This window comes from Schistocerca nitens, chromosome 1 (assembly GCF_023898315.1).
Source record: "Schistocerca nitens isolate TAMUIC-IGC-003100 chromosome 1, iqSchNite1.1, whole genome shotgun sequence".
NCBI lineage: Eukaryota > Metazoa > Arthropoda > Insecta > Orthoptera > Acrididae > Schistocerca > Schistocerca nitens.
Window position 1 is genome coordinate 212,399,900 of NC_064614.1, and position 22,779 is coordinate 212,422,678.

A 22,779-nucleotide genomic window follows, 5' to 3' on the forward strand; every position below is an offset into this window, starting at 1 on the left:
GGCGGCAGTCAGATTGTATTCAATCACTGTACGGGGCGTCTCGAAACACGTCTTCGCTAGTGATGGGCCTCATTACGAAACTGGACTCATCACTGACGAGAACTCCAGTCAATTAAATTCCAGGCCTAGACGTGAGGTACACTGTAAACGGGCTTGGTGTACAGAGGTCAAGGGACATCGTGAGGTCAGCTACCTTTCCGTGAGCTGTCTACTAATGGTCCTTACCGTAACTGAAGCACGTCCGATCTGTGAAAATAATGACACTGGGGCTACGACGATTCTACGATCCTCACGTTCTGTAGCCTCTCTTGGTCGACGGTTCCTTCGGCCATTGTTGACACATCCCTGCCAACTTTCTCTCTCCTATTAAAATGTCGAGCGCTTTGTCAGTTATTTCAACCGTGTTCTTTGAGCCAAACTACACGCCCATCTCTCATATTCTGACGTCTGCGTGTATTGTTCAGGTACCTGCTACGCACAGTTACTGTCCGATTGAGTACACGTAATAACATTCGCAAAGGTTTCACGCCCCTGTATCGACATGTACCGTGTTTAGTACCCTTGTCAACTGCACGGTGAAATTGCGCTGCAGCGTCACATATTCGTCCATTGGCCGAAAAAAAGTTTACTGTTTCCTATTTTCAGTCGATACACGTTTTTCACTTTGGTTGGTGATAGTGTAATGTAGCATTAAACGTGTGGCACTCTAAGATGCTCCGATAGTGCGTAGAATGTGGGGAATTGCTCGGCGGAACACTTGCTTCCCTGAAAGTGGCTGCCCTGGAATACCAAGAGTTTTAGCCTGTGACGAGACTTGTAGCACAGCAATCACAAAATAATCTAGATCGTCCTTTGGGAGTTGTCGATACTGATGCGTGCTCCTCGCCAGACCGCCTCGCCAGTTGCGGTCCGCGCCGCGTCGGTCTGGGGCTGCTAGCTTGAGCTCAGCGTATGTCCGCCTCCTCCGGCCCTTCTCGAGCGCCGGGGACAGCAGCTGTCAGTCGCAGCGCTCGCCCCTCTCCCGCACCCGCCAATGCCATTCACGCCCTCGAGCGACAGACCGCGCCACGATTCACCGACGGTTTGTGGCTGCCCGGCGGCTATACGTCGTCGCTTCCCATCAGCGATAAGGACTCAGGCAACCAGATCTGTACCTAGACAGTCGATGTAGTGCAAGTCACAGATTTTTTCTTGTGTGTGTGTGGGGGGGGGGGGGAGGAGGAGGGAGATGTCATCAGTCTCTGCTCTCTGCGGGTCTGGCTCCAGAGCATATCTTCACACAGTTGACAGAATATAACTGGTGACCCGTTTCCCTCCCTCAGACTTTAGTTCCATTTTCTCTGTCTCGTCTACGTCTACATACATAATCCGCAAGCCACAGTAAGGCGCGTGGCGGAGGCTACCCTCTACCGCCACTAGCCGTTTCCTTCCCTGTTCCATTCGCAGACAGAGCGAGGAGAAAAATTGCTATCTATATTCCTCCGTATGAGCCCTAACTTCTCATATCTTCCTGGTCCTTACGCGAAACGTATGTCGGTGGCAGTAGGTACGTTCTGCAGTTAAATGCCGATTCTCTAAATTTTCTCATTAATGTTCCTCGAATACAACGTCGCTTTCCCTCTTGGAATTCCCGTTTGAGATTCTGAACCACCTCTGCAACACTTGCGTGCTGATCGAACCGGTCGGTAACAAATCTAGGAGCCCGCCTCTGAACTGCTTTCATGTCTTCTATAATTCGACTTGATGTGGATCCCAAACACTCAACTAGCGCTCAAGAATAGGTCGCATCAACGCCCTACATACGGTCTTCTTTACAGATGAAAGACACTTTCGTAGAATTCTCCCAATAAACCGAAGCTGAATATTCACCTTCCCTACCACAATCCTCACATTCTGGAAACATCCCCCAAGCTGTGGCTCAGCCATGTATTCGCAATATCTTTTCTTCCAGAAGTGCTAGTTCTGCAAGGTTCGCAGGAGAGCTTCTGTGAAGTTTGGAGAAGTAGGAGACGAGGTACTGGCGGAAGTAAAGCTGTGAGGACGTGGCGTGAGTCGTGCTTGGGTAGCTCAGATGGTAGAGCACTTGCCCGCGAAAGGCAAAGGTTCCGAGTTCGAGTCTCGGTCCGGCACACAGTTTTAATCTGCCAGGAAGTTTCAATCCTCACATGTTCGATCCATTTCCTGTCGCTTTGAAACGCTACGCCCAGATATTTAAATGATTATACTGTGACAAGCAGGACATACTCTATCGCAAAGTATGGGTTTGTTTCTTCAACTCATCCGCACTAACTTACATTCATCCACATTTAAAGCCAGCTGTTATTCACCACACCAACTAGAAATTTTGCCTCAGTCATTTTGTGTCTTTCTGCAGTCTCTCACTTTCGACACCTTCCCGTTTATCACAACATCATCAGAAAACAAACGCTTTCTGCTAGATCATTTATGTACATAGAAAATAACAGCTGTCCTGCCACACTTCCCTGAGACAATCCTGAAGATACCCTTGTCTCTGATGAACACACGCCGTCGAAGACATCGTGCTGGGTTCTATACGTTAGAGGTGTTCGAGCTAATCACATACCTGGGAATCTGTTCCGTATGTTCCACCTTCGCTAACAGTCTGCAGTGGCCTACCGTGTCAAATGCTTTTGGAAATGTAGAAATATATAATCTGCCTGTTACCCTTCATCTGTAGCTCCCAGGTACATGAAGTCAGAAAAGGGCAAGCTTAGTTTCACACTACCGATGCGTTCTGAAACCGTGCTGATTCGTGGACCTAAGCTTTGCGGACTCTAGAAAATTTATTACATTCGACCTCTGAATGTTGTTGTTGTTGTGGTCTTCAGAGACTGGTTTGATGCAGCTCTCCATGCTACTCTATCCTGTGCAAGCTTCTTCATCTCCCAGTACTTGCTGCAACCTACGTCCTTCTGAATTTGCTTAGTGTATTCATCTCTTGGACGCCCTGTACTATTTTTACCCTCCACACTGCCCTCTATTGCTAAATTTGTGATCTTTTGATGCCTCAGAAATTGTCCTACCAACCGGTCCCTTCTTCTTGTTATGTTGTGCCACAAATTCCTCTTCTCCCCAATTCTATTCAATACCTCCTCATTAGTTATGTGATCTACCCATCTAATCTTCAGCATTCTTCTGTAGCACCACATTTCGAAAGCTTCTATTCTCTTCTTGTCTAAACTATTTATCGTCCATGTTTCACTTCCATACATGGCTACACTCCATACAAATACTTTCAGAAACGACTTCCTGACACTTAAATCTATACTCGATTTTAACAAATTTCTCTTCTTCAGAAACGCTTTTCTTGCCATTGCCAGTCTACATTTGATATCCTCTCTACTTCAACCATCATCAGTTATTTGGCTCCCCAAATAGCAAAACTCCTTTACTACTTTAAGTGTCTCATTTCCTAATCTAATTCCCTCAGCATCACCCGACTTAATTCGACTACATTCCATTATCCTCGTTTTGCTTTTGTTGATGTTCATCTTATATCCTCCTTTCAAGACACTGACCATTCCGTTCAACTGCTCTTCCATGTCCTTTGCTGTCTCTGACAGAATTACAATGTCATCGGCGAACCTCAAAGTTTTTATTTCTTCTCCATGGATTTTAATACCTACTCCGAATTTCTCTTTTGTTTCCTTCACTGCTTGCTCAAGATACAGATTGAATAACATCGGGGAGAGGCTACAACCCTGTCTCACTCCCTTCCCAACCACTGTTTCCCTTTCATGTCCCTCGACTCTTATAACTGCCATCTGGTTTCTGTACAAATTGTAAATGGCCTTTCGCTCCCTGTATTTTACCACTACCACCTTTAGAATTTGAAAGAGAGTATTACACTCAACATTGTCAAAAGCTTTCTCTAAATCTACAAATGCTAGAAACGTAGGTTTGCCTTTCCTTATTCTTTCTTCTAAGATAAGTCTTAAGGTCAGTATTGCCTCACGTGTTCCAATATTTCTACGGAATCCAAACTATTCTTCCCCAAGGTTGGCTTCTACTAGTTTTTCCATTCGTCTGTAAAGAATTCGCGTTAGTATTTTGCAGCTGTGGCTTATTAAACTGATTGTTCGGTAATTTTCACATCTGTCAACACCTGCTTTCTTTGGGATTGCAATTATTATATTCTCCTTGAAGTCTGAGGGTATTTCGCCTGTCTTATACCTCTTGCTCACCAGATGGTAGAGTTCTGTCAGGAGTGGCTCTCCCAAGGCCGTCAGTAGTTCTAATGGAATGTTGTCTACTCCCAGGGCCTTGTTTCGACTCAGGTCTTTCAGTGCTCTGTCAAACTCTTCACGCAGTATTGTATGTCCCATTTCGTCTTCAGCTATATTCTCCTCCATTTCCAGAAAATTGTCCTCAAGTACGTCGCACTTGTATAGACCCTCTATCTTCCATCTTTCTGCTTTCCCTTCTTTGCTTAGAACTGGGTTTCCATCTGAGCTCTTCATATTCATACAAGTCGTTCTCTTTTCTCCAAAGGTCTCTTCAATTTTCCTGTAGGCAGTATCTATCTTACCCCTAGTGAGATAAGCCTCTACATCCTTACATTTGTCCTCTAGCCATCCCTTCTTAGCCATTTTGCACTTCCTGTCGATCTCAGTTTTGAGACGTTTGTATTCCTTTTTACCTGCTTCATTTACTGCATTTTTATATTTTCTCCTTTCATCAATTAAATTCAATATTTCTTCTGTTACCCAAGGACTTCTACTAGCCCTCGTCTTTTTACCTACTTGATCCTCTGCTGCCTTCAGTACTTCATCCCTTAGATCTACCCATTCTTCTTCTACTGTATTTGTCACAATTGTTCGCTTATGCTCTCCCTGAAACTCTGTACAACCTCTGGTTCTTTCAGTTTATCCAGGTCCCATCTCCTTAAATTCCCACCTTTTTGCAGTTTCTTCAGTTTTAATCTACAGGTCATAACCAATAGATTGTGGTCAGAGTCCACATCTGCCCCTGGAAATGTCTTACAATTTGAAACCTGGTTCCTAAATCTCTGTCTTACCATTATATCATCTATCTGATACCTTTTAGTATCTCCAGGCTTCTTCCATGTATACAACCTTCTTTCATGATTCTTAAACCAAGTGTTAGCTATGATTATGTTGTGCTCTGTGCAAAATTCTACCAGGCGGCTTCCTCTTTCATTTCGTAGCCCCCATCCATATTCACCTACTATGTTTCCTTCTCTCCCTTTTCCTACTCTCGCATTCCAGTCACCCATGACTATTAAATTTTCGTCTCCCTTCACTACCTGAATAATTTCTTTTATCTCATCATACATTTCATCAGTTTGTTCATCATCTGCAGAGGACCTCTGAATATGTTCTAGAATTCTGCAGCAACCCGATGGATGTTGGTCTCTTGGCAACACCTTCAAAAAGAAATCCGAATGCGGTGACGGCAGAAAATACCTGTTTTTTCTTCTTTTAAACTATTCTACATAGACATTGCTTTGTAACATTAATTAATTTCTGAATTTTATCTCGTGCTACAAGCGGAAGGAAAAAAATCATTCATTCCCATTTCAGATACGAGAGTGAGTCAATAAATAAGTCGCAAAAGCCAGAGTGCCGAATACCGTTTTTAAATTTCACGTCTATTCGTACGCAGAAGGTGATAGCACATGTCAGGTGCAAGGGAGCCGATGTAAAGTATTCTGCAGTCAGACTAACATGGCAGCTCTACATGCCCGAGTCAGGATTCGAACCTGCGACCGTAGCGGTCTTGCGGTTCCAGAGTGCAGCGCCTTTAACCGCACGGCCACTTCGGCCGGCATATATATTTTCAACCAGATCAGTTTTCAGTACTTGTTACGATACACAATGTGTACAAATTCTGTACTTCGGCGCCTCTGGCGCACCTTTGAGCTTGGGACCTGTTCCTCTCCTGTTCCAACCTTTTTGTCTCATATTAGCGCTTATACCCAATGTCCTCAATTATTTGTCGTTAAATACTCCAATCTCTATTTTGTCCTACAGTTTTTACCCGCTACAGCTCCCTCTAGTATCATGCAACTTATTCCCTGATGTCTTAACACTTCCTATCATCCTCCTCATTCATTTCGTCAGTTCTCCACGTATTTTATCCTCGCTTATTATGTGATAAATCTCTTCATTTCTTATCTCATCCAACTAATTTCCAACATCCTTCTATAGCACCACATCTGAAACGCTTTAATTCTTTTCTTTCCCTCTGTACCCACACTCTTTGATTTAGTTTCCGTACAATGCTGTGCTTCAGATTTACATTCTCAGTAATTTCTTCCTGCATATTGGGGGCAGTGTCTGATACTGGTAGACTTCTTTGGTCAGGAATGCTCCGTTTGCCTGCGTTAGTATGCTTTTTATACCCTCTTGCTTTATCCGCCATACGCCGTTTTGCTTCAAAGTTCCTATAATTCCATCGCATCGTCTACTTCATGGTCCCCAATTTTAACGTTGAGTTTATCATTAATCTCCTTTATGCTATTCCTCATTACTCTCACTTTTCTTCGGTTTACTTTCAGTCCACATTCCGTGCTCATCAAACGGTTCATCCTCTTAAGTAAATTGCAGTTTTTCATAGCTTTCCCTGAGGATAGAAACGTCATCGACGTATCGTATCGTTGATATTCTTTCATATTGAATTTTAAACTCGCTCGTATAATGGCAAGAATTACATCACTCAGTTAATGAATAGCCACTCCTGTTGCAGAAACGTTCTTTAGTTTTCTAAAATTGACATAATGTAATGCATATTCGACGGGTGGAGGCACAACAATGGCCTCTGTGTTTGTCCACCTCATCTCCAATGAGGGAGGCCGACGGAAACGTGGAGGGGAACTACCGTGTAAACCAGAGATCTATGGCCAGGAGTCTGGCAGGACAGAAGTTCGTAGCATTTGAGAACAGGCAACTACTGATAAGTGGAAACACCAGAAAAAGTAAATAAAATATAAATAAATAATAAAATAAGTATGGGTACGACGATGGCGTTAAACTGTCTTCCCTGCCATAAATATTTATTAGGAAATGAAAACTTATTACAGAAGGAAAATAGCTATCAGTTCATAAAGTATACAATGGTCGATGGAGAATTAGAATATAAGGCTAGTTTTAGTAATGAAAATTAATTTCCGCTACCAATCTCTTTGTGGTCTTTGTTTTATATGGATTAGCATAACTCGTTTCGAGAATTTATTTTTGTTTTGAAATGATTGTCACTAGATGAACGGCTCAAAAATGGCTCTGAGCACTATGGGACTTAACTTCTGAGGTCATCAGTCCCCTAGAACTTAGAACTACTTAAGCCTAACTAACCTAAGGACATCACACACATCCATGCCCGAGGCAGGATTCGAACCTGCGACCGTAGCGATCGCTCGTTCCATACTGTAGCGCCGAGAACCGCTCGACCACTCCGGCCGGCTGAACGGCTCAGAATGTTTTGCAGCTGTTAACAACTTCCATCGACGGGTGATTTTCTTTATCGGAAACCTATTTCTCGATGCTATTTGGACCACAGCGCATCGCTAACTATTATTACCTGTGTACCGGAGGTAATAATGAACCTTCATGCTCAGGGCAGACCAGTAGAGCGCGATGCGTCTCCAACTACGAACGAACAATCAGGCTTGTGTACGTTGTTGGAGGCCATTTCACGCCTAGGCCGTGTGAGTATCATCGCTTTACAACAGTAAGGGTTTTCAGCAAGTGAAGGTGCCAGCCGAACTGCGTGCAACCATCTCAGTTCAATGATCCCACTGCTAACATATACCTGGTAGGAGACACCCTTGGCCAGCGACAACAGCTGACTTTACATATCTGCAGATTACGACCCCTAAGTATCCCGAGGAGAATGTAATAAATCAGCGCTGTCTCAAGCCAAACAGTGTGAAACCATCTAAATAAGATCAACTGCACCTATATGCGTCCACAATGGACAAAATTGGTTCAAATGGCTCTAAGCACTATGGGACTTAACATCTGAGGTCATCAGTCCCCTAGACTTAGAACTACTTAAACCTAACTACGGACATCACACACACTCATGCCCGAGGCAGGATTCGAACCTGCGACCGTAACAGCAGCGCGGTTCCGGATGAAGCGCCTAGAACCGTTCGGCCACCACGGCCGGCCACAGTGTACAACATTACAAGCCCCGCTTTAACGGTGTTCTTGAAGAAGATAGGCAAGGAAGCATCTGGAAGTATTGTGGATCAGTGACGTGGTATTCTCTTTAACAAGACTGGAAAGAGGGGCAGGAGTGCTGATGCACGAAATAAAGTGGTTTTAAACTCAACTGTTCTCTGTAAGATGAAAAAAGTGTAAACTAATCAATAAACATAAAGAGATTCTCAGAGATTAGAAACAGTAGACAAAGTGAGTGACTGGAGACAGAAGTAATTTAGTTACTTTCTTTACAGGCTACGTGACTGTACGTAACAACACTTCGTGGGTCATGACAAACATGTCCTTTTCCTTATACACAGGGTAAAAATCAGTTACCATCATGTGTAATGGACAGCTATTACTGATTACATAAACCCTGTTATTCCGACTACTTTGTGTGTGTTACAGTTGCCAACGTCCTAGAAGCTGTCGCAAAGAAGCCGAAAGAGCGTATTATGACATCTGCGTGTTGCAGTGAATTTGATCGTAAACCTAAAATTGGCTGTCTCATTTCTACACAGTCGATGTCTATTTTTAGCACTAATATGAGAAATGTATTTGCACTCGTAGGCAATAATTTTAAACGTCATGGTTAAATAAATTAGAGAGAAAGACGCGGGTATATATATCCGCTCTTTTAGAGGCTATATCGGTCTGCGCATCAGTGACAGGTTCTTGGCTCGTATCTCGTCGTCTGTTTCCTTTTAATAAGAAAGCGAGAGTGGCGTCTGCTTCCCACCGACTGCAGCGTTGCCATCCTCTTCTCACGTAAGTTCAAATCGTGGCGTCGATAATTTAATTAACTCTCTCACTCTCTCTCTCTCTCTCTCTCTCTCTCTCTCTCTCTCTCACACACACACACAAACACACACACACAAGGTGCCCAGACAAATACAGAACAAGAACTCTCTCGGCCTCGCAAATTGATGAAGTTGAAAACAATTGTTTTAGTTGATGTGGTACATATGACGAAATAGCGGAAGTTAAGTGCCACGTAAAGCTATCGGTTAGCTTTGATGCATGGCTTTTTAACATTGTCATCGGCCTGTCTCGTTCAGCTGCATGATCCGGAATATGTCATAAAAAGTTTCTGGTTTTGTTGTCAATAAAGAAATTATATCAAAATTTTATAATGGCTTGAAAGAACTCAGCACCCCATTTAAACGAAATGGGCAGCTGGCTACAAGCATTGCTGTGCTTCTGTAGAAGGTGGTACAGCAAGAACATTCTAAAAGAGTCGGTGGTTGGAGTGCTGACATTATAGTTACGGATAGTCTGCGTAAACCATTTATGTTGGCCACTGATACAGCGTATGTATGGACTGTGATAACGCCTTCAACATCAACTAAGGCCTGAAGATGGCGCAATGGCGTGCCAAAACTGATAGCTACATAGTAAATAACACCATAAGCAAGGCAGTAGGCATTTCATTTTCATAAATAGTGAACGACCGTGGTGCCCAAGACCTCCAGTCAAAAGGACGCACATACAAAAATTCTAAGACAGTCACCGGCAACAATAATAAACACACAAACACTATCAGAAAAGACCTTGAAGGCCCAACGGTGCCGACGTGCGGCAGTTTTGTCCTCACCACACAGGCGTCACTAGATGCGGGCGGATAAGTGCCCTTGGGGGGGGGGGGGGAGGGCGCCTGTCGCCTGTTGTCAGTTTTCGTGACCGGAGCCGCTATTTTTCAGTCAAGTAGCTTCTAAATTGGCCTAATAAGCCTGAGTGCACCCTGTTTGCCAACCACGCTGGGCGTACCCAAGCGGTCACCCATCCAAATGCTAACCAAACAGTGCTTAATTTCGCTGATCTAATGGCGACCACTGTGACGACTGCGGCAAGGTCGTTAGCCAATAATAATAATACTTCATCCTTTGATTAATTTGTAGTACTACACAGGGTGTTTCACAATTCATGTTACTTACTTCTAGAGGTTGTACAAAGGTAATTTAGTATATAAAGTTTTACATAGGAACCCATATCCTGAAACCTCATCCAAAGACACTAAAGAGGGTCAAAGCTATAGATGCCGGCGTCTGTAAACCTATGTATACACAAGGTGATTCCGTGATAATCTTACAGACTTTCAGAGATGATGGAGAAGGATAAATATATCAGTCTGTGGTAAGCGTACCAGAAACGAACGAATCGAAAGTTATAAGCGAAAACCATTCTGATACCTCTGACAGTGGAATACACGTACGGGTACTGTTGTTCCTACGATTGTACGATAGACAACTTTCAGAGATGGTAGCATGGACAAAAACAAGAAAAAACTAGTAAACAAGGACCCTGCAATGTATACTGTAAGAGCTAGTAGCACTTGTTCAACACAGGAGATGTGTTTACACTAGAGAAGATGAACAAGTGCTCATAGGTTTTCAGGTATGCAATTTAGAGTCCATGTTTGCTTGACCTTGTTTCTTGTCTTGATACATACTACCACGTCTGAAAATTGCATACGCTACGTTCTTAGTAACAACAGTGCCAGTACATGTGTTCCACTGCCAGAGGTATCAGAACCGTTTTCGATTATGACTTTCGCTCGTTCGTTTCCGAACCAAGGACCCTTACCTCAAATTGATACATTTATCCTTCTCCACACCCTTGAAAGTCTGTAACATCATCGCGGAATCACCCTGCATTTACATAAATTTACACGTCCGTTGTAGCGTTGTTGGATGACGTTTTCACACATGGGTTCCTTGTAAAACTTGATCTAGTACGTCCTTCATACACCTCTATAATCGTGTAACGTGAATTGTTAAGCACCCTGTGTTTAATCTGAATTAGTGTCTGATACATCGAAAACTCTCAAGAAAGAAGAAAAATATCAGGATGTGAATTTGGACAGGAAAGAAACAGAAAAGTTCATGTCAACAGATTTCAGTAAACGGAAGCTAGACCTGTACGGTACGTTACAAAAGATGTTCAAGCGATGCAATACAAGAGCTCGCACGTCTCGTCATGGATTACCTTACTATTTTGCACGTTCAGAGGCTCCAGCCAATAGCGTCACAGGATTTTTACATTTTCCACCAAAAGAGGCAGAATTTTCTGCTGCAAAGCACGTACGTGTATTCATTACAGCGTCATGGGAAAGTGAATCTCCGTAATAGGTGGACACTAATAATCACTTCCTCGGCTCAGCACACTCTTTCCTATAAGGTTGTTTTCAATCGCTGTCGAGGGATTTTCTATGTGACATACACAATACACGTTCTTTGCAGTCCTGCTTTCGTATCATTACTATTTCAGTAAACAAACCGCTAAACCGGTCACCCGATCACCCAATTTCAGGTGAAGGTTACCTGTTTAGCAGTTGACAGAGGCAATAAAAATATTTTTTTCAGTATTTTGTTTAATTATTATCAACGGAATTTAAAATCATAAAATGGTGTCTTAATCAACTTATGTTAAAGGTTTAACACAATAAGTGAAGTATTAAAGTAAGACACTTTTAGGCAGCGTAATTCATGGAGCGCAAATTACGCAAAATATGTTAATCAAGTATTTGCGAAAGAGATCACTTGGTAATTTTCAACAAAATTTACACATAATTTCAGTCCTTTTCGGAACTTTTTCTTGCCGACAATCCCACAAAATAATGAAAGGAAGAGAAATTCATCGCTTGCTACGTATTTTCTGTTCATGCGATAAAACTTCTTTATTGCTAACTATTCACAACACATTTTTCAGTTGTAGCACGCACTCAGTAACTGATTGTCTCAAGTCATACGCAATTATCATTCATTTTCACTCCATATCAAGCCTGCAAAGCCGGCCATGGTGGTCGAGCGGTTCTAGGCTCGTCAGTCCGGAACCACGCGACTGCTACGGTCGCTGGTTCGAATCCTGCCTCGGGCGTGGATGTGTGTGATGTCCTTAAGTTAGTTAGGTTTAAGTAGTTCTAAGTTCTATGGGACTGATGACCATAGATGTTAAGTCCCATAGTGCTCAGAGCCATTTGAACCATTTGAAGACTGCAAGTTACAACTAAATTGTCCTGTTTGACAGTGTCACAGACAAAATTTCCCACAAGTTAATGACTTATAAACAGTAAGATTATGTAGCCTCTGTCCGCGTAAAAGCGCATTGAAGACAGTACGTTCCACAGAAGGAATTACGATGACTGGAGTTACGGAACACATTTCCGATCGTATTTATAAATGCTACGTTCATTCACCACTACTTGTTGATGAAAAGTCAAAGTCAGGTTCGTCGTATAATGATAGCAACTACTGAGCACAGTTGGTAGTTCCACATAAAAGTAGAATACTTGCAAAACCGATCCTGTGAGAGACGAAGTCGGAGGAGGAGAAGTTCTCTGGCCGATCTCTGGCTGCTCGTAGTCGCTGCGATGAGACATCTTCCAGATGGGAGTGCTGTTGCAAGTACAAAGTGTAGATCCTGGTGGTCGCTCCGCGTCGTAATTGCTTGCAGTATCACAGAGAACTGAAATGCTAAAGAACTTTTTTTTGCGACTACATAAGTCGAAGTTCTATCGTCCAGGACTTCAAAGTGAGAAGATGCAGGGAGTTACTTTATTAATATACTTTTGAGGTCAACTTATCAGGGCTCATATGTCGACCCGTAAGATACCTCCGACTGGTGGAAAAGCGTAATACCACTATTGTACCACGGACGTGGCACCTTTTGCCTGTGCCATGGGAGGGTGACAGTCCGATCTAGAGTTTGTATGTTATATATGGAGTCTCGCATAACATCAATCCTGAGGTGAAATTTCGTCGCCTGTTTACGTACTGCTTCCATGATCGTGTACTACATTTAGGTCGACGATGCGAGTGTACCGAGTGGCAAAAAGTATCCAACGAAATATCTTATTTTGTGGAATTTGCAGGTGGCCAATTTGAGTTGCACTGGCTAGCCCCCAGACAGAGCTGCTACATATGATCGCAGAGAGAAACATCGACTTGTATAGCCGAAGTTTCCCTGCGATGCACTATTCAGTAATCATAAAAAACCAGACTTTTTTGGCTATACCATATGCCTTATTCCGAAATGCCTCAGTGTGTTTAAAGAGGAAAAAAAACTGTTTATCCTAGGTCACCCCCGACTACTTTATTATCGGACTCCAAGGGATATTTTGCCCGTGTCACCTCAGATTGGCAGGAAGTAAACGCTGTTTCCTACTAAAGTAGAGAGCCGTCGTCTTAGCCAGATTCTACATCTACATCTACATTTATACTCCGCAAGCCACCCAACGGTGTGTGGCGGAGGGCACTTTACGTGCCACTGTCATTACCTCCCTTTCCTGTTCCAGTGGCGTACGGTTCACGGGAAGAACGACTGTCGGAAAGCCTCCGTGCGAGCTCGAATCTCTCCAATTTTACATTCGTGATATCCTCGGGAGGTATAAGTAGGGGGAAGCAATATATTCGAAACCTGGACAGGAAGCTACGCCCCGATGCAGAACGCCTCTCTTGCAGAGTCTGCCACTTGAGTTTGCTAAACATCTCCGTAACGCTATCACGGTTACCAAATAACCCTGTGACGAAACGCGCCGCTCTTCTTTGCATCTTCTCTATCTCCTCTGTCAACCTGACCTAAAGTGCGCGTCATATATCTTGGCGGCCGAGTTTAGGTTCGTTCTGCGCATCTGACGTCACAAAACACAGTCAGCCAATGAACAGAGAATGACGTTGCCAGATCTCGACAGCAGTGCAGAGCACGGACGAGTGTCTTCAGTTTTAGAAACGTTCAGTCATAAATAAAGTAATAGAACAAAAGCAATGTCTTGATAGCAGACTTTCTTTTACAGAAAGTTTGGAAAAAGCATTGTTTATACCAATTGCTTCATATTCTATTAATTAATTAAACCAAACAACTAATAAGATTCCTAATTCAGGCGATAGCATGGAAAGGTGTTTGTTTCAATCTCACGAACTGCTTTTTCGCAATAAAGAACAGCGGTAATTGTTTATTTCCTATTGTACTTCGACGAAGCGTGAGTAATTCATAGTCATACCGACAGTGTTTATAAGTAGTTGCGTGAGGTTAGAGTCCTTATGGAGTTACACTGTCCGATGAGCTTAGGTAGCGGAACGGTTAAGTTGTTGGGCTGCCAATGAAAGGTTATGGGTTCAAACCTTGTCTGGTGCTTAATATTTTCTTTATTTAAAAACAATATTGGAGTGCCTTACTTCACGAATTTTATTCGTTTGAATGAAATTTCTAGTGCTTTGCCTCTTCATTAACGTTTTCGCTGCTGCAGACACGTGCTCCCCGCATTCCGCGCTGTGCGCGATTTTGTTATCACTGCACTTCTCGCCTGTGCAGACACATGGTGTTCCCACTGCTTTGACACACTTATCATTCGATTTCACAAAAACTATTTGGCCAAAAAATTTGATTTTTACACGTCTTCTTGCCTGATACCTTCCCCCCATAAACGACTTAATTTTGTTTTGATGTGCAGCATTAAATGTAGTAAACCATTGCACGAAATTTTGAAGAGTTTGCAGAGGTAAAAGTCCATAGCGTATACTTTCCGTATGGTCGATTTTAGTTGCCACAATTTTGAGAATGAAATGTGGACAAGATACCTAAATTTCATATAATTTTTACTGTATAACAATATCTCATCTAATTTAAGTACCACATAGGTGTCGTATGTAATATTGAGAAATATTCCGTCTTTCGCGACTGTAATAAAAGTTTTATATGCACACGGCGCGTTTGGCTTTATTTTAAAGCACTTCCATCGGTGAAAGGTATGGCACATACACAATGGTATTCATGTTCTATTTCTTGTTTTTGTTCCACAGTCGCAGTTTTACCAATGTTATTGAAATATATCCCTCTTCTGCCACTGTAATAAGCGACTTATTTAGACCAGACGCGTTTCTCTCTTTTGAAGCATGATAAGAGGACTGTATTTTGTGTCCTCCATTGCCAAGTCACCTTTCGTAGTTTTGTGCTGCGGTAGCACAATATTCAACGTTTGTGTTGGCTCATCAGTGTTTTAGCAAATAAATGCTGTTTGTGTGTGCCACACACAAAATTATATTTGACACAGCTCTGAGCACTTCACTGACAGACGGTATATTCAAGTCCTAATGTTTTTGTATGTCCACAGTTTTGTTTAATGTATTTTGTCTACTTCCTTTTGATTGATTGAAGTGCTTTAAAATAAAGCCAAACGTGCCCAGTGTAAGTAAAACTTTTGTTACAGTCGCGAAAGGTGGAATATTTCTCAATATTACATACGACACTTATGTGGTACTTAAATTAAATGAAATATATAGGTATCTTGTCCACATTTCATTCTCAACATTGTGGCAACTAAAATCGACCATACGGAAAGTATACTCTATGGACTTTTACCTCTGCAAACTCTTCAAAATTTCGTGCAAAGGTTTACTATATTTAATGCTGCATAATAACTGCGTTGAACATCAAAACAAAATTAAGTCATTTATGGGGGGAAGGTATCAGTCAAGAAGATAGGTAAAAATCTAATTTTTGAGCCAAATAGTTTTTGTGGACCAATGATAAAGAGTGTCAAAGCAGTCGGAACACAATGTGTCTGCACAGGCGAGCAGTGCAGTGACAAAATCGCCCACAGCGCGGAATGCAGGGAGCACGTCTTTGTAGCAGCGAAAGGGTTAATGCGGCCGTGGTGGCTTTATTTCATGAACTGCGCGCTCCCCCCTAAACGTAAGCTTGCGAACTATGCTATACTATGGCGCTGCTTCTATTGGCGCATGCGTCGTGTGCAACTGGCAACGCAGCAATCTCCAGCGTCTGGGCGGGCATGCGCGAACCGCCAAGATAAAAGAATTGAACTATAGTACGGATCCTACACTGATGAGAAATACTCAAGTATAAGTAGAACGAGTGTTTTGTAAGCCACCTAATTTGCTGATGGACTACATTTTCTAAGGACTCTCCCAATGAATCTCAACCTGGCACCCGCCTTACCAACATTTAATTTTATATGGTCATTCCACTTCAAATCGTTCCGTAGGCATACTCCCAGATATTTTACAGAACTAACTGCTACCAGTGTTTGTTCTGCTTTCATGTTGTTTTGTTGTTGTGGTCTTTAGTCCTGAGACTGGTTTGAAGCAGTTCTCCATGCTTCTCCAACCTGTGCAAGCTTCTTCATCTCCCAGTACGTACTGCAGCCTACGTCCTTCTGAATCTGCTTAGTGTATTCATCTCTTGGTCTCCCTCTACGATTTGTACCCTCCACCCTGCCCTCCAATACTAAATTGGTGATCCCTTGATGCCTCAAAACATGTCCTACCAACCGATCCCTTCTTCTAGTCAAGTTGGGCCACAAACTCCTCTTCTCCCCAATTCTATTCAGTACCTCCTCATTAGTTATGTGATCTACCCATCTAATCTTCAGCATTCTTCTGTAGCACCACATTTCGAAAGTTTCTATTCTCTTCTTGTCCAAACTTTTTATCGTCCATGTTTCACTTTCATACATGGCTACATTCCATACAAATACTTTCAGAAACGACTTCCTGACACTTATATCTATACTTGAAGTTAAATTTCTCTTTTTCAGAAACGATTTCCTTGCCATTGCCAGTCTACATTTTATATCCTCTCCGACCATCATCAGTTATTTTGCTCCCCAAATAGCAAAACTCCTTTACTACTTTAAGTGTCTCATTTCCCAATCTAATTCCCTCAGCATCACCCGACTTAATTCGGCTACATTCCATTATCCTTGTTTTGCTTTTGTTGATGTTCATCTTATATCCTCCTTTCAAGACACTGACCATTCCGTTCAACTGCTCTTCCAACTCCTTTGCTGTCTCTGACAGAATTACAATGTCATCGGCGAACCTTAAAGTTTTTATTTCTTCTCCGTTGATTTTAATACCTACTCCGAATTTTTCTTTTGTTTCTTTTACTGCTTGCTCAATATACAGATTGAACAACATCGGGGAGAGGCTACAACCCTGTCTCACTCCCTTCCCAAACACTGCTTCCCTTTCATGTCCCTCGACTCTTATAACTGCCATCTGGTTTCTGTAAAAATTGCAAATAGCCTTTCGCTCCCTGTATTTTATCCCTGCCACCTTTAGAATTTGAAAGAGAGTATTCCAGTCAACATTGTCAAAAGCTTTCTCTAAGTCTACAAATGCTAGAAACATAGGTTTGCCTTTCCTTATCTTTCTTCTATGATAAGTCGTAAGGTCAGTATTGCCTCACGTGTTCCAATGTTTCTACGGAATCCAAACTGATCTTCCCCGAGGTTGGCTTCTACTAGTTTTTCCATTCGTCTGTAAAGAATTCGTGTTAGTATTTTGCAGCTGTGACTTACTAAACTGATAGTTCGGTAATTTTCACACCTGTCAACACCTGCTTTCTTTGGGATTGGAATTATTATATTCTTCTTGAAGTCTGAGGGTATTTCGCCTGTTTCATACATCTTACTCTCCAGATGGTAGAGTTTTGTCAGGACTGGCTCTCCCAAGGCCGTCAGTAGTTCCAATGGAATGTTGTCTACTCCGGGGGCCTTGTTTCGACTCAGGTCTTTCAGTGCTCTGTCAAACTCTTCACGCAGTATCATATCTCCCATTTCATTTTCATCTACATCCTCTTCCAATTCCATAAAATTGTCCTGAAGTACATCGCCCTTGTATAGACCCTCTATATACTCCTTCCACCTTTCTGCTTTCCCTTCTTTGCTTAGAACTGGGTTTCCATCTGAGCTCTTGATATTCATACAAGTCGTTCTCTTATCTCCAAAGGTCTCTTTAATTTTCCTGTAGGCAGTATCTATCCTACCCCTAGTGAGATAGGCCTCTACATCCTTACATTTGTCCTCTAGCCATCCCAGCTTAGCCATTTTGCACTTCCTGTCGATCTCATTCTTGAGACGTTTGTATTCCTTTTTGCCTGCTTCATTTACTGCATTTTTATATTTTCTCCTTTCGTCAATTAAATTCAATATTTCTTCTGTCACCCTAGGATTTCTACTAGCCCTCGTCTTTTTAACTACTTGATCCTCTGCTGCCTTCGCTACTTCATCCATCAAAGCTACCCATCTTCTTCTACTGTAGTTCTTTCCCCCATTCCTGTCAATTGTTCCCTTATGCTCTCCCTGAAACTCTGTACAACCTCTCGTTCTTTCAGTTTATCCAGGTCCCATCTCCTTAAATTCCCACCTTTTTGCAGTTTCTTCAGTTTTAATCTACAGGTCGTAACCAATAGATTGTGGTCAGAGTCCACATCTGCCCCTGGAAATGTCTTACAATTTGAAACCTGGTTCCTAAATCTCTGTCTTACCATTATATAATCTATCTGATACCTTTTAGTATCTCCAGGCTTCTTCCATGTATACAACCTTCTTTCATGATTCTTAAACCAAGTCTTAGCTATGATTATGTTGTGCTCTGTGCAAAATTCTACCAGGCGGCTTCCTCTTTCATTTCTTAGCCCCAATCCATATTCACCTACTATGTTTCCTTCTCTCCCTTTTCCTACACTCGAATTCCAGTCACCCATGACTATTAAATTTTCGTCTCTCTTCACAATCTGAATAATTTCTTCGTCATCTGCAGAGCTAGTTGGCATATAAATTTGTAATACTGTAGTAGGTGTGGGATTCGTATCTATCTTGGCCACAATAATGCGTTCACTATGCTGTTTGTAGTAGCTTACCCGCATTCCTATTTTCCTATTCATTATTAAACCTACTCCTGCATTACACCTATTTGATTTTGTGTTAATAACCCTGCAGTCACCTGACCAGAAGTCTTGTCCCTCCTGCCACCGAACTTCACTAATTCCCACTATATCTAACTTCAACCTATCCATTTCCATTTTTAAATTTTCTAACCTACCTGCCCGATTAAGGGATCTGACATTCCACGCTCCGATCCGTAGAACGCCAGTTTTCTTTCTCCTGATAACGACATCCTCTTGAGTAGTCCCCGCCCGGAGATCCGAATGGGGGACTATTTTACCTCCGGAATATTTTACCGAAGAGGACGCCATCATCATTTAATCATACAGTAAAGCTGCATGCCCTCGGGAAAAATTACGGCTGTAGTTTCCCCTTGCTTTCAGCCGTTCGCAGTACCAGCACAGCAAGGCCGTTTTGCTTATTGTTACAAGGCCACATCAGTCAATCATCCAGACTGTTGCCCTTGCAACTACTGAAGAGGCTGCTGCCCCTATTCAGGAACTACACAGATACCCCTCCGTTGTGGTTGCACCTACGGTACGGCTATCTGTATCGCTGAGGTACGCAAGCCTCCCCACCAACGGCAAGGTCCATGGTTCATGGCGGGGGACCTACCACCTTCAGAATTTGAAAGAGAGTATCCCAGTCAACAGTGTCAAAAGCTTTCTCTAAGTCTACAAATGCTAGTAACGTAGGTTTGCCTTTTCTTAATCTAGCTTCTAAAATATGTCGTAGGGTCAGTATTGCCTCACGTGTTCCGATATTTCTACGGAATCCAAACTGATCTTCCCCGAGGTCGGCTTCTACCAGTTTTTTCATTCGTCTGTAAAGAATTCGCGTTAGTATTTTGCAGCCGTGACTTATTAAACTGATAGTTCGGTAATTTTCACATCTGTCAACGCCTGATTTCTTTGGGATTGGAATTATTATTATATAGTCCGCAGCTCGTGGTCGTGCGGTAGCGTTCTCGCTTTCCACGCCCGGCTCCCTGGTTTCGATTCCCGGCGGGGTCAGGGATTTTCTCTGCCTCGTGATGACTGGGTGTTGTGTGACATCCTTAGGTTAGTTAGGTTTAAGTAGTTCTAAGTTCTAGGGGACTGATGACCATAGATGTTAAGTCCCATAGTGCTCAGAGCCATTTGAACCAATTATTATATTCTTCTTGAAGTCTGAGGGTATTTCGCTTGTCTCATATACCTTGCTCACCAGATGGTATAGTTTTGTCAGGACTGACTCTCCTAAGGCCGTCAGTAGGTCTAACGGAATGTTGTCTACTCCCAGGGCCTTGTTTCGAATTAGGTCTTTCAGTGCTCTGTCAAACTCTTCACGCAGTATGATATCTCCCACTTCATCTTCATCTACATCCTCTTCCATTTCTATAACATCGCCCTCAAGTACATCGCCCTTGTATAGACCCTATATATACTCCTTCCACCTTTCTGCTTTCCCTTCTTTGCTTAGAACTGGGTTTCCATCTGAGCTTTTGATATTCATACAAGTGGTTCTCTTTTCTCCAAAGGTATCTTTAATTTTCCTGTAGGCAGTATCTATCTTACCCTAGTGAGATAAGCCTCTAGATCCTTACATTTGTCCTCTAGCCATGCCTGCTAAGCCATTTTGCATTTCCTGTCGATCTCATTTTTCAGACGTTTGTATTCCTTTTTGCCTGCTTCATTTACTGCATTTTTGTTTTTTCTCCTTTCATCAATTAAATTCAATATTTCTTCTGTCACCCTAGGATTTCTACTAGCCCTCGTCTTTTTACCTACTTGATCCTCTGCTTCCTTCACTACTTCATCCTTCAAAGCTACCCATTCTTCTTCTACTGTATTTCTTTCCCCCATTCTTGTCAACTGTTCCCTTATGCTCTCCCTGAAACTCTGTACAACCTCTGGTTTATTCAGTTTTTCCAGGTCCCATCTCCTAAGATTCCCACCTTTTTGCAGTTTCTTCAGTTTTAATCTGCAGTTTATAACCAATAGATTGTGGTCAGAGTCCCCACATCTGCCACTGGAAATGTCTTACAATTTAAAACCTGGTTCCTACATCTCTGTCTTACCATTATATAATCTATCTGAAACTTGTCAGTATCTCCAGGCTTCTTCCATGTATACAACCTTCTTTTATGATTCTTGAACCAAGTGTTAGTTATGATTAAGTTATGCTCTGTGCAAAATTCCACCAGGCGGCTCCCTCTTTCATTTCTTAACACCAATCCATATTCACCTACTACGTTTCATTCCCTTCCTTTTCCTACTATCAAATTCCAGTCACCCATGACTATTAAATTTTCGTCTCTCTTCACTATCTGAATAATTTCTTTTATCTCATCATACTTTTCTTCAATTTCTTCGTCATCTGAAGAGCTAGTGGGCATACTGTCGTAGGCGTGGGCTTCGTGTCTATCTTGGCCACAACAATATGTTCGCTGTGCTGTTTGTAGTAGCATTACCCCTATTTGATTTTGTATTTATAACCCTGTATGCCCCTGACCAAAAGTCTTATTCCTCCTGCCACCGAACGTCACTAATTCCAACTATATCCAACTTTAACCTATCCATTTCCGTTTTTAAATTTTGTAACCTACCAGCCCGATTAAGGGATCTGACATTCCACGCTCCGATCCGTAGAATGCCAGTTTTCTTTCTCCTGATAACGACGTCCTCTTGAGTAGTCCCCGCCCGGAGATCCGAATGGGGGACTATTTTACCTCCGGAATATTTTACCCAAGAGGACGCCATCATAATTAATCTATACAGTAAAGCAGCATGCCCTCGGGAAAAAATTACGGCTGTAGTTTCCCCTTGCGTTCAGCCGTTCGCAGTACCAGCACTGCAAGGCCGGTTTTTAGTGTTACAAGGCCAGATCAGTCAATCATCCAGACTGTTGCCCCTGCAACTACTGAAAAGGCTGCTGCCCCTCTTCAGGAACCATACGTTTGTCTGGCCTCTCAACAGATACCCCTCCGTTGTGGTTGCACCTACGGTACGGCTATCTGTATCGCTGAGGCACGCAAGCCTCCCCACCAATGGCAACGTCTGTGGTTCCAGGGGGGAGGTCCGCTTTCATATAATCATACAATAAAGGATCCTTCTTTCTATGTATTCGCAATACATTACATTTGTCTATGTTAAGGGTCAGTTGCCACTCCCTGCACCAAGTGCCCATCCGCTGCAGATCTTCCAGCATTTCGCTGCAATTTTCTAATGCTGCAACTTCTCTGTATACTACAGCATCATCCGCGAAAAGCCGCATGGAACTTCCAACACTATCTACTAGGTCATTTATATATATTGTGAACAGTAATGGTCCCATAACACTCCCCTGTGGCACGCCAGAGATTACTTTAACGTTTGTAGACGTCTCTCCTTTGAGCTTTGGAAAAAGGTGTTTAGTACTTCAGCTTTACGTGTGGCATCCTCTGTTTCAATGCCATTATCATGCCAGAGTGTCTGGATATGCTGTTTCGATCCACTTACTGATTTAACGTAAGACCAGAATTTCCTAGGATTTTCTGTCAAGTCGGTACACAGATTTTACTTTCGGATTCGCTGAACGCGTCACGCATAGCCCTCCTTTCGCTAACTTTGACATCGTTTAGCTTCTGTTTGCCTGAGAGGTTTAGGCTGCGTTTAAATTTGCAGTGAAGCTCTCTTTGCTTTCGCAGTAGTTTCCTAACTTTGTTGTTGAACCACGGTGGATTTTCCCCGTCCCTCGCAGATTTACTCGGCACGTATTTGTCTTAAACGAATTTTACGATTGCCTTGAACTTTTTCCATAAACACTCAACATTGTCGGTGTCGGAACAGAAAATTTTGTTTTGATCTGTTAGGTAGTCTGAAATCTGCCTCCTATTACCCTTGCTAAACAGATAAACCTTCCTCCCTTTTTTATATTCCTATTTACTTC